We start from the raw sequence: 12,756 nt of genomic DNA on the forward strand, positions 1-12,756 counted from the left end.
CTTTCAAATCAAATAACACGTTAAAATAAATGATTTTTCAAATCAAAAATATATTTTATTTTCAATAAAATAAATTTAAGAAAATAAATTCAAATTAAAACAATAGAATGAATTCACTTTTTTTAAAAAAACATTCAATTTAAATATCATTTAAATTAATAAAATACTTCGTCGACAATGCTCATTCTATATCGTAAAACGAGCCCAAATAATGACAATGACAACTAAAGAATACATGTGTCCTATCATCATCGGGTGTTTGTCAGGTTCTCTATAAATTCCAATATCGACAGATACGGGTATCTACAGAGCCCCCACTTTGACTGAGGCTTAGACAAGGCGAAAGTCAAAGTATACCCCAGGTCCCTTTCGACCTAAGGATTCTGCGGGTTGTTTATAGTCTATTAGACTTGCGTATATAAGCTCGCCAGCCATAAGAAGAGATCATACCTGAAACTTCGCCGGGGATTAACTCTTGCTTCTGTTCCGTCAAATCGTCACCATTGGTCGTCGACTCATAAATTGCATATATGGTGGATTGAGCCTTATCCTTAGGCGCCTACGTATCAGTTTCTGATGGAATCAAACCCGCGTCGTAGGTCGGCAACTGCTGACACATTCCCAAAGTTTATCATCTTCTGGCATTTGTCCGAAATTCATCATCTGTTGACATTTGCCCAAAGCTTATCATCTGCTGGCAGGTGCCCAAATGGGACGGGACTTTCCAAGGAGATTGCCGCCACTTTCATCATTTGCTTTCAGCTACGGAATTCTTCCATTTCATACTCTTGTATTGAATTGAATTATTGGTGGATGTCATCCTTTACATCTTGATAATGGTCTCTGAAGCCAACGGCTTCGTAGCCCCGATTCTGAATGGCTCTAAAGTCGAAGACTTTAGAGCCCCCAGTTGAAGCATATCCTGCTATATTTGAAACATAGAAAATGTACAAGCCATAATCATAACATAAGCACATTTGGATCATCGATCCTAAAATTAGATCATTTGAAAGATTGGGTCATCGACCCGAAAATTTAACTTGAAAATTTTGAAAAACCTGGGCCATGGACCCGAAGATTGAATTTGACATCACTTGGAATGTTGGGCCATCGGCCCTTCAAAAATTGAATCTTGAATTTTGAATTTCGAAGGATTGGATCATCGACCCATAAAGATTCCACTACTTGGATCATATATCCACAATTCGCAAAAAGTTTCCCTAATTTTGAAATTTTGAATTTTTTTTTTTGAAATCGAACCTTGATGGGTGAGCATGAAATATGACTCAGACACTCTGTATGACTTGTAAACAACGTGGGCGTAGCCCGCTACCAAACTGTGGACAACACCCCCGGGAACTGCGTCCACGGGATCCACACTAGGCATAATCGACTCGAGGTTCTTTCGAATCGAATTAAGACAAATTAGAGTCGCCACCAAGTTTTATGGGAACTTGGAACCGTTCAAGTCAACTTTACACCTTTCATCGAAAAGCATAAAGCCAAACGACTACGAGTGATTAAAGATAAAGACTTGTATCCTATATCACTCGATTTGAATGACTCTCGTAATCCAATGGTATTTAGACGGATCCACAAACCATAGATCTTGAGTAAGGGGTGAGGGTACGTGTTAGGAAGCCCATAAGGACACCTAACCCCGCCCGTCAATAACGGCCTCTACTAAGTCAAGTATTGGATTTTAAACAAGGTCGTAGCTACTACGATATATGATATGCAAACATCGTTTTAAAACCCTATCATGTGACAACAATTTCTATGTCGTTTTAGATGCAACTAAACTAACTTTGTCAAAGTTGTAATTTAGCATGTGGGTTTATTGGTCTAACAACATCCAAAACAAAGCAAACAAGGCTTAAGGGGAATGGGGGAGCCGTTGGGATCTATCCTATTACAACTCAGGCATTTCATGCCGACACAACAAGAAATTAAAGATACAACTCGATCTAAAATACAACGCTATACACAAAACCATACACGACACACTACACGGCCAATTCGGCCTAGGAAAACGTGCACAAGGGGGGTGGCCCACGGCTTACATGACTCACGGCCTTAGGTCACTCCTCGTAATGCGTGCTTTCACTTAATCTTATCGAATTAGACATAGGGTCATACACCAAAGCTTGCATTAGCATAAATCGGGCCATGTTGCTTTGAACAACATGCGATTTACTACGCTCTTACATGAATTGGAACACAACTATCTAACCAAATAAGACTAAGGTTTTTATAAATCGTTTGACTAGACCCTAAAGAAAAGTAATTACAAGTGAATTACAAGAGGCGACTCGATAAGCAAAAAGGTAATTACAAAATACAAAACAACAATAAATAAACGATATAAAGATAAAGCTAGAATGACAAAAAGGCACGGCCAAGCACACGGCCAAGCCACGCCCACCCTAGTTCCTAGGTTAGGTTCATTAGGTTAGATAGATTTGCAAAGCGATATAGGATACACATTAGAAATTGATGATAAAAGAGGTCAGAAGGCTTCGCCTAAAACCGAGTGTTATATACGGCCTAAAGGGTCAAATTAGGTCAAGTTCGCTAATTAAATTAAACTCATCAGTGTTAATAAGAAGGTGCTAATCACGCACTCTTATACTGGCGAGAAATCATGTGAAAAGACAGATGCATCTAATTAGATTAGAGAATTGTTAATCGATTTTTAAGGCTATGTCGATGCCACCTAACGTGTCTAATTAGGTTATTAAATTGATCTAATGTCATCTAAATGAGTCATATGTTAACAATCAGAGGTCGAACTAACATGCGAAGGGTCCTAGGGTAGGTCGAATTGAACGAAACAAGCAAGGGGTCAAAAGCGAGGAACGAAGTTAGGATTCGTTTTATTAATGCCCTACCCTGAACACGAGGATATGTAAATGAGACGGGGGTACGACCGACCGATGTGGCGGATTTCTTTCCCATCTCAAGTCAACGTGGGTGTTCATGGTGGTACTTTAACTCATACTCGGACTATACTAGTTTCATAGTTAACGATGTCAAACGATAAACAAAACGATAAACAACGTAAAATTAACAATAAAAAACAAACATAAAAAGAACAAAATAAAAAGAAGAAGAGGAGGATTTGATGCACCCTCAACCTACATGTATCGTTGACACCGTCTTAGGTCGTAATCGATCGTAGATTTTATCTCGAGAGGCCGTCGTCGACGAAGGAACAAAGCAACAACACGGTTTTTTGCAAATCTGGACAGCAACTTTCAAACTGCAATTTCTCACTCGTTTCACGGTGAAAATTAGATTTAAAGATGTTTTGAAAACTAGAAAGAGAGTAGAACAAAGATCTTAAAACAAACCACGCTCTTTCTGAGTTATTGGGCACGAAAAACGAGCACAAACAGAACTGGACAGACAGGAAAAGCCACGAAAACAGAGTGTATGACACTCTGTTTTTCGAGGGGATTCGTGTACTCTCAAGGTCAATTTGGCTCGTGAATCTTTGTCTAAGATGTAGATGGATTTTATGTGCTTAATTAGGAACAAGAAACTCGAATTTTAATGGAGATTTGAAGGGGAAACGAATTGTATTTCGAGAGAGACACAAACTGTTTCAGTTTGGATGTCTCGGTTTTGTCGAGGGTTTTGAGAGGCAATTAGGGTTTGTTTCTAGAGTTTAATGCTTTTGAGTGATGGTAGTATGTATGGAGAACTTCGATGAATGAATGTATAGTGGAGAGGAGGTATTTATAGGGAGTTAAAGTAGGGTTTAATAGAGCAACAAGCAGTCGGGCTCGGTTTGCATAGCTGCTGTCCATCAGCTATTTCGTGGGGTTTTTAGGGTTTGTATGGGGAGTTTTCTTGGTGGTTAAGCTAATATAATGTGGGTAGGATACTAGGATATGGTTTAGTGTTAATGGGCACGGGTTTAAGTGGTGTTTGGAGCGGGTTTTGGACTCGGGTTTGAACACGCAAAACAGGGGGATAGGCCGTGTTATTTGCGGGCTGCTTGTTGGGTGTTTGGGACGGGAATTGGATGGGTTTCGTGGTTGGTTTAGTGATGGGTTGTTGTGGGTAATGAGGGGCAGGAATTGGGTTGGTTGTGGCGGGTTTGGGTCAAGCTTTGAAGCCCACAAAACGGGTTGGAAGAGAGGAAGAGCTAACGCGGGTAAGGGGAAAGAGTTGGGCTGTTTTGTGTATGTTTGGGACGAGATTTGGAACGTGGGTATGGGGGTTCGAACTGGGGTTGGATAAGGGAAAGCCTAGGTCGGTTAGTGAACTCGAGATTCGTACCAAATCGTAAAGAATACGGGCTCAAAAACCGAGCTACGATGGAGCTCCAAAACGTGTGATCAAAACGAGTTTTCAACTTTCAAAATCGATCTTTCAAATCAAATAACACGTTAAAATAAATGATTTTTCAAATCAAAAATATATTTTATTTTCAATAAAATAAATTTAAGAAAATAAATTCAAATTAAAACAATAGAATGAATTCACTTTTTTTAAAAAAACATCCAATTTAAATATCATTTAAATTAATAAAATACTTCGTCGACAATGCCCATTATACATCGTAAAACGAGCCCAAATAATGACAATGACAACTAAAGAATACATGTGTCCTATCATCATCGGGTGTTTGTCGGGTTCTCTATAAATTCCAATATCGACGGATACGGGTATCTACATAAAGGAAATCTAATCTAAACTACATTTTATTCTGAAAACTAAGACTAAAGCGTATGTGAAAAAGTGTATGGAATTGTGTGGATGCAACACCCTTTATATAGGACCAAAGGGAGTAACGTAATAGGGGTAGAATAGGGGCACCCCGATCGGGGTCATTCCATTTTAGGTCGTTTATCTTAATTCCGTTTTAAATTGCAAAGGGAATCCAATGTTGTGTGTTAATGCTTCATAATTCCTCCGGTTGAATGCTTCAAATGGAATCCTAAGCTTGCATGGACACTTGATCATTTGGACTTTACTTGGGCTCATATTTCATTTCTTTACTTTTGTATCAACCCAAGTTAGTTTCGTGCTCGGGATTTTCCCATTCTTCCCAAAACGCCCCTATGCTTCCCGAAATACTTTTGCATGATCAAGACTTGCTCTTTTGGGCTTTATTTTGTATGATCATTTTGCATGTCAACCCAAGCTTCATACTTCTTACTCGGACATGGAAATTACCAAAATACCCTTCTGAGGTCATGCTTAGTCTTTTTAGCCTCGTGAACTTATGTGCTTGCTACTTTGACGGGAAAAAGCTACTTAAAGGTTAATTTCTTAGAAAACACAATGAAAACAAGCAAACACAACTAGAACACGGAATTAGATCATTAAATCACTAACATTAGTGCAAATGACATGTGAAATAGAGCTAAAATAGCGGGTTAAAACGTTTATAAAATGGACCTATCACGTACTCGATCGAGTACCGCCTACTCGATCGAGTTGCCCCTACTCGATCGGGTAACTACAAAGCAGAACGCAGTCCAGAATGCATCAAATACTTACTCGATAGAGTACCCAACAACTCAAATATATGAGGTATTACAGTCTTCCCTCCTTAAAAATGACCTTCGTCCCCGAAGTTCAAACCCATACTAAAAAACAAACTCACTATACACAAATATAATGCAACGACACAACTATAACTCGAAAAAAAAACTTAAAACACAACTTAACAACCCAAAATATATACTAAACTTGAGCAAAACTGACCAAAAATCGCATCAAAAGCTTATGCGATCATCTCCTACCCCCCTTAAAGAAACATGGTTACGTCCCCGTAACCACACATACCTGGTCAAAAATAGACGGATAGTGCTCCTTCATTGCTTCGTCCGCCACCCAAGTTGCTTCCTCAACGTTGTGATTGGACCATAACACCTTTAGCAACACAGTCTCCCTAGTTCTAGTCTTACGAACCTTACAATCTAGAATATCTCTCGGCACTTCAAGATAAGACACGGATTCATCCAACTCAATGTTCTCAACCTCTAGCACAAGAGTAGGGTCACTCACATACCTCCGTAGGTGAGACACATGAAACATATTGTGGACTCGATCCAAATCTGGTGGCAAAGCTAACCGATAAGCAACCTCTCCCACACGATCCAAAATCTCATAAGGGCCAATGAACTTCTAACTTAAATTCCCTTTCTTACCCAATCGCATCACCCCACGCATCGGTGACACCTTCAAAATAACCTTATCCCCAACTTGGAACTCAATGTCCCGACGATGCAAATCCGCATAACACTTTTGTCGATCCTAGGCCGCATTCATCTTTTGTCGAATCAATTTCACTTGTTCAACCATATCTTGTACCATCTGTGGTCCCAAATCCACTGCCTTTGCGCTATCATCCCAGCAAATCAGACTCCTACACCTCCTCCCATAGAACGCCTTAAATGGAGCCATCCCAATACTAATATGGTTACTGTTGTTGTAAGAAAACTCAATCAGATCCAATCTATGTTCCCAGCTACCACCAAATTCCATCACACAAGCCTTTAACATGTCCTCCAAAGTCTTTATAGTTCTCTCCGTCTATCCATCCGTCGCGGGATAAAATGCAGTACTCATCTTCAATGTAGTTCCCATCAACTCCTGCAACTCTTGCCAAACCGAGAAATGAGTCTTGCATCCCGATTTGACACAATGTCCTTTGGCGCCCCATGTAACCTAACTACATTCTTCTTGTAGCCATTCGTCAACTACACCTTACTCCACATATCTTTCATGGGAATAAAATGAGCTGACATGGTCAATCGATCAACAATCACCCAAATCATGTTATTACCTTGCTGAGTCCTCGGTAATTCCACAACGAAATCCATGGATATAGATTCCCATTTCCACTCATGTACCTCTAAAGACCGAATCTTACCTTGCGGTCTTCGCTGCTCCCCTTTGACTCTCTGGCAAGTCAAAGATCGAGCCACAAACTCAGCTGTCTCCCCCTTCATCCCAGGCCACCAAAACGTTTGTTTAAGATCCTTATGAAGCTTGTCATAACTTGGATGCACTGAGTACGGAGTACAATGAGCCTCTATCATGATCATCTTTTTCAACTCCTCATCCATAGGTACACACCATCTCCAATCAAACCGAACACTCCCATTAGAATGAATAGATAACCGAGACACTGTCCCCTTCTTTACTCCAGCCCTCCACTCTTGAATCTTAGGATCAAGATCCTGTTTCCTGTGAATATCATCATAAACATGTGGTTCGACTTTCAAATCTCCCCTAACATCCCCCTTCTGGATCACATGTATCCCCATCTTGGTCATTTCATCTTTCAACCTCATCAGTGACATATCTGTGCATAGAGAATGCACACTCGTCCTACTCAATACATCGGCCATAACATTTACTTTCTCTTCATGGTATATAATATCCATGTCATAGTCTCCAATGAGCTACATCCACCTCCTTTGTCTCGTGTTCAACTCCTTCTGAGTAAAGATTTACTTTAAACTCTTCTGATCAGAAAACACCTTAAAGGTCGCCCCAGATAGATAGTGTCTCCAAATCTTTAGAGGAAAAACAACTGCACCCAACTCAAGATCAAACGTCGGATAGTTCTCCTCGTAAGACTTCAACTGCTTAGTAGCATAGGCAATGACTTTCCCGTTCTACATCAACACACAACCCAACCCATTCATCGAAGCATCTGTATACACCTCGAAATTCTTACTCCCTTCAGGTAAAGCCAAGACTGGAGCTGTGGTCAAACGCTCCTTTAATGTTTGGAACTCCATCTCACAATTTTCATCCCAACAAAACCTATTCTCTTTTCTCATCAAAGCTGTCATAGGTCTGGCAATCTTTGAAAAGTCTTTCATGAACCGTCGATAGTATCCCGCCAAACCTAAGAAACTTCTGATCTCGGCCACATTCTTCGGCGCCTCCCAGTTAGACACCGCCTCAATCTTGCTAGGATCAACAGCTACACCCTCTTTAGAAATCACATGGCCTAGAAAGGCCACTTTCTCTAACCAGAACTCACAGTTAGACAACTTTGCATACAATTGGTTGTCACATAGAGTTTGCAAGACCAATCAAAAGTGCTCCTCGTGCTCTTCCTTAGTCTTGGAATAGACCAAGATGTCGTCTATAAATACCAACATAAACTGATCCAAGTACTGGCTGAAAACCCGGTTCATCAGATCCATAAACATTGTTGGCGTATTAGTCAACCCAAACGACATTACCACATACTCATAGTGACCATACCGCGATCTAAAAGTTGTCTTTGGTATGTCTTTATCCTAAAAGCTCATCGGATGGTACCCCGACCTTAGATCGATTTTCGAAAAGACACCAGCTCCACTCTACTGGTAAAAAAGATCATCTATCCTCGGTAAAAGATACCTATTCTTCACTGTAACACGATTCAACTCTCTCTAGTCGATACATAGCATCAAACTCCCATCCTTCTTCATCACAAACAACACTGGTGCACCCCAAGGCGATACACTAGGTCTAATGTATCCCTTGTCCACCAAATCATTCAACTGTTTCTTTAACTCCTCCAACTCCTTAGGACCCATACGGTACGGGGCCTTAGAGATCGGTCCCGTCCCTGGTTTCAACTCCACAGTGAAATCTATATCTCTCTTCGTTGGTAATCCCGATATCTCATCCGAAAAACATCTGGAAAATCACCCACCACTGGTATCTCAGCTGCTGTCGGTTCTACCATACTGGTATCTTTTACATGGCAAAGTATCATAGGACACCCTTTCCTTAAGTAAGACTTCAATGTCACCGCTGCAATTACTTTGACTTTGGGTTTGACAACAAACCCACGATAAGACACACTAGCCCCCTTAGGACCTCATAAACATACTTTCTTTTGGTGACAGTCTATCATAGCTTTATACTTACCCAACCAGTCCATCCCGATTGTCATCTCAAAACCATCCATAGGAAACTTAACAAGTCAAGTGGAAGATGAACTTTCCCATTAACCATGGACACCCCTTTATATAGTTTCCCACATGACACTGACCCCCCTAGACAGTTGTTTTAGCAGGATTTTCCCTGAATGGATCCGGCTTGATTAAATAGTAATTTGGGTATCTAGTTCTATAAGCTTGGAAAAATATTATAAATAAATAATAAGGAAAGACTAAGTATAAAGAATATCGCTTTGTATTATCTGAATAAGCTGAGTACAATTTTTTGAATATAATCGAGTATTCGAGAAATAATCAGAGGTAAATTGTGAAATAACTAAGGAGTAATTGATCCCCCATCATCTGTTTACAAATGCTATTTATAGTTGTACAAATGTTAACGTTGCATTAATCTTAACGTTCCCCTCTATTGTCGGAGTTGTTACCAGATTAATAGGGCACACTTCCTATTAATCCGGTTGACTTGTTCTTTTCTTTAACCAATCTTCAGCTCTTCCTCCTTATGCGTCTTGATTCATGGGAGTGATAAGGTCTTGTAGTTAGACTTGGTCTTCTTTGTGAATAGGACGTGATTATTAGTTCATACAACTGCATTTCTTGTTTATCTTCTTAATCCGGCTGTTTGGAGGCTTTACCGGGCTAATTTCCACTTACCTTCAGGCTTTTCTTCCAGGATTTAGTAGCCTGCTTATCCGGTAATACTCTTTATCTGCCAAATAGTAGTTAGACTTGTCCGGTCTCTGGTTGCCTCAATCAACCTAGTAAGGTCAGGCCAGGTTAGAGTCAGACCAGGCTAAACTGGGCCTAACAATTGCCCCTTGACATTTTGCCCGTGGTGGATCAGGCCAGGGGTGAGATGTCAATTTTACCGGGTTAAACAATAAAAAGAATTATATTTGCTCAATGACTCTTAGACTCCTAGTTACCATTAAACACTATAACGGCTAATTGTATGATGTCATGCTGACAGTTTTGGATTTTCTAGGGTTTTTGCACCGTTACTCCCCTTCTATAAATATGGTATTTGCGATGAGTTTGTTTTCCACCAAATTTCTTCCACTTTCTTTGCTAAATTTTCTCTAAAATTCTCCCCTATTTCCTAGGAGTTCCATTATGCTAACTTATAAAATAAAATTCATCACAATAAACAAAATAATAAAGGATATGGGAGCCAAAAAGCGTCCTGCACCCCAGAAAGCTGTTGCTGAGCCTGAACCCAAAGACGTCCAGGAGGAGGAGGTGGTTGAAGTTGATCCTCCTGCTCGTGCTATAGCTTTTAAATATCAAGATTCTATTTTTTCTGCTCTTCAATCTCTGGATCCCTATTTTCCTGAAGAAAACTTATTAAAAACAAACTATGATAGGGTTTTAAGGGAGAAAAAATTAATTCCTGATTCGATTGTGGTATGGATTCCTGAGTCTTGTCCAGTCAGAGCCAATTGGGTGTCTCCTGGTTGGTTCTGTATTTTTGAATAGGCGTTCAAAGCGGGTTGTAAGTTACATTTTACTCCTTTAATGATTGATACTATTCGTGCTATAGAAGTATCACCTTTTCAAATTATGCCAATGGTTTGGAAACTTGTCCATTCTATTGAAAATTTATGTGCTAAGCACAAACTTGTAATTACTATTAATGATATCAAGGCAATATATCATATGAAAAATCCTTCTACTGGTCGTTTTAATTTTAGAATCAAGTCGAAAATGTCTCCATTAATTACTAACCTGGACTCTGGAGATGATAAAAGTTGGGCAAAGACTTTCCTGTTCATCCGGATTGAGAGTCTGGGATCAGGCTTTGATTATCTGAGATATCCTCCCTTGGAGAGTGGTAGGTTTCCTGTACTCTTAGTTTGCAATATATATTATACGAAATTAGGATGTTTTGAGTTTCACCTATATATTTTTGATGATTTTTGCAGCTCCTGATTGGAACTCTGATCCTCTTGACGAGGAAGCTATTTCCAGGATAGAGGCTTTCCTTGCTATTCCTGAGGAAGAGAGGGCCTGGCCTGCTAGTCTGGGCAGGGATTTATTGCCCCGGTATATGAAGACCAAGATGAGTGTGGTCAAAGTACCCAAAGGCAAGCCTGGCTCCATTGCTCTTTCCTGTATGTCTTCTATATGTCTTTGTGTCAATTGTTGTCTTCTTATTGCTTTTCTTCTGATATTTATGTATATTCTCTATACATTCAGTATTTAGGTCTTCTGCTAGGTTGGCCAGTTTTACTGCGAAGGATTTAAAGGCTGGGGTTGCTAGAATTGTTGAACAGTCCAAGAGCCAGGAGGCTAGTGGGAGTGACAAGACGCTTGATATTTTGGTTTCTGATGTCCAGCCTCCCCAAGAACCGCCCAGGCTAGTATCACCAGAGGTCGTTCAGGCTTCTAAAAGGATAAGGGAAGATGTTATTCCTGAAGAGGAAGAGGGAGAGAAAGAGCCTATTCAAGCTCAACCAATCAGGAGTATCAGGCAAGTGTCTGCTAGGATGGACGATATGGATGCTGCCCGGGCACGGATAAATAAATTTTCTGCTTGTATGAGCGATCAGCTTTTATCTGCTAATACCCTTGAGTCTTCTACTAAAGTGGTTTCTATCCTGTTCTCTCTTGTGACAAAGGCTGCTGAACTCGCTTCTCAAGCTAAGGAGGTTGGTTGTAAAGGGATTTTTATTTGTTATGTGTTCTTTGTGTTGCTTTATGTTTGGCTGATTGACTTTCTTTTGTTTTTTGTAGGAATTGGATGCCGGGCTGGCTACTGCTTGTCAGCTCAGGGACGCCCAGGCTAGGGTTTCTAGCTTGGAAGAGAAAGTGGATAAAATCAACCGTGAGCTGCACACATCCAGGGGTAATGAGGTAGTACTTCAATCTCGGTGGGACACAGACTAGAGAGGCAACCAGGGCTGCTATAGTTTGTGAGGTGGCTGCAAAAAATGCTGAGAAGGTTGTCAGGCAAGAGTTGGAGGCTGTAAGGGAAGAACTGAGGACTGTCAAGGAAGAGCTGGTTGCCCAGAAGCAGGCAATGCAGGATCAGCTAAGAAAAAATGAAGAGCTTGGTGCTGAAAAGGAACTAGTGGAGGCGCGACTTGCTGATGCCGCTCAGTACTTCTTTGGGAAAGGCCGGGTTGACGCTATGAGGGATCCGGAATCTGACCGGGCTAATTGGGATCCGGACCGGGATGAGACAGCTCTGGACACCTAGTATCCTGATTTGCCCAATATGGGTCAAGAAGAAGAAGAAGTGGATTCTCCTGCTTCCAAGGAGAAATCTGGTGATCAGGAAATGGTGGATGGTTGTGAGTCGGTTACTAGCTCGAAGCCTGCTTAGATTTTTGTTTTTCCTTTTTGTTTTGGTCCATCCAGGGGGGATGTCCCTGGAATGAATATTTATTAGGTATGTGGTAAGGCTAGCTTTTTTGGATGGATATTTTCTTTTGGTTTTGAATAAATATTTGGTCTTTGTTTCTTTTTGTGTTTTGATAAGGTATATTTGTAGTGTTGGTTGTGTACTGGATCTGGCCAGTTATTCGACTAGATCGGGCCAGTTATTTGTGCTGAATCTGGCCAGTTCATTGTGTTGTGGGTGGGGTTATTGCCTGTCTGGAGGGCTTATGACCTCTGCCTGTCTGGAGGGCTTATGACACATCTATGTTATACAAGCCAGGAAAAGGTTTTCCAGGTTTGTATATTAAGTTGTGCTCGATTTTTTAAGGCCTGTTTTTGCAACTGAAAGTTGGGTATCAGTTGGATGTCAGTGGGGTGGCCCCCAATCTTTAAGATTTGTTTTAAGTAAAGTGCAGTATGTAAAACAGATATTGAAGATTCTATT

The sequence above is a fragment of the Silene latifolia genome, chromosome Y (assembly GCF_048544455.1).
Source record: "Silene latifolia isolate original U9 population chromosome Y, ASM4854445v1, whole genome shotgun sequence".
NCBI classification, from domain to species: domain Eukaryota; kingdom Viridiplantae; phylum Streptophyta; class Magnoliopsida; order Caryophyllales; family Caryophyllaceae; genus Silene; species Silene latifolia.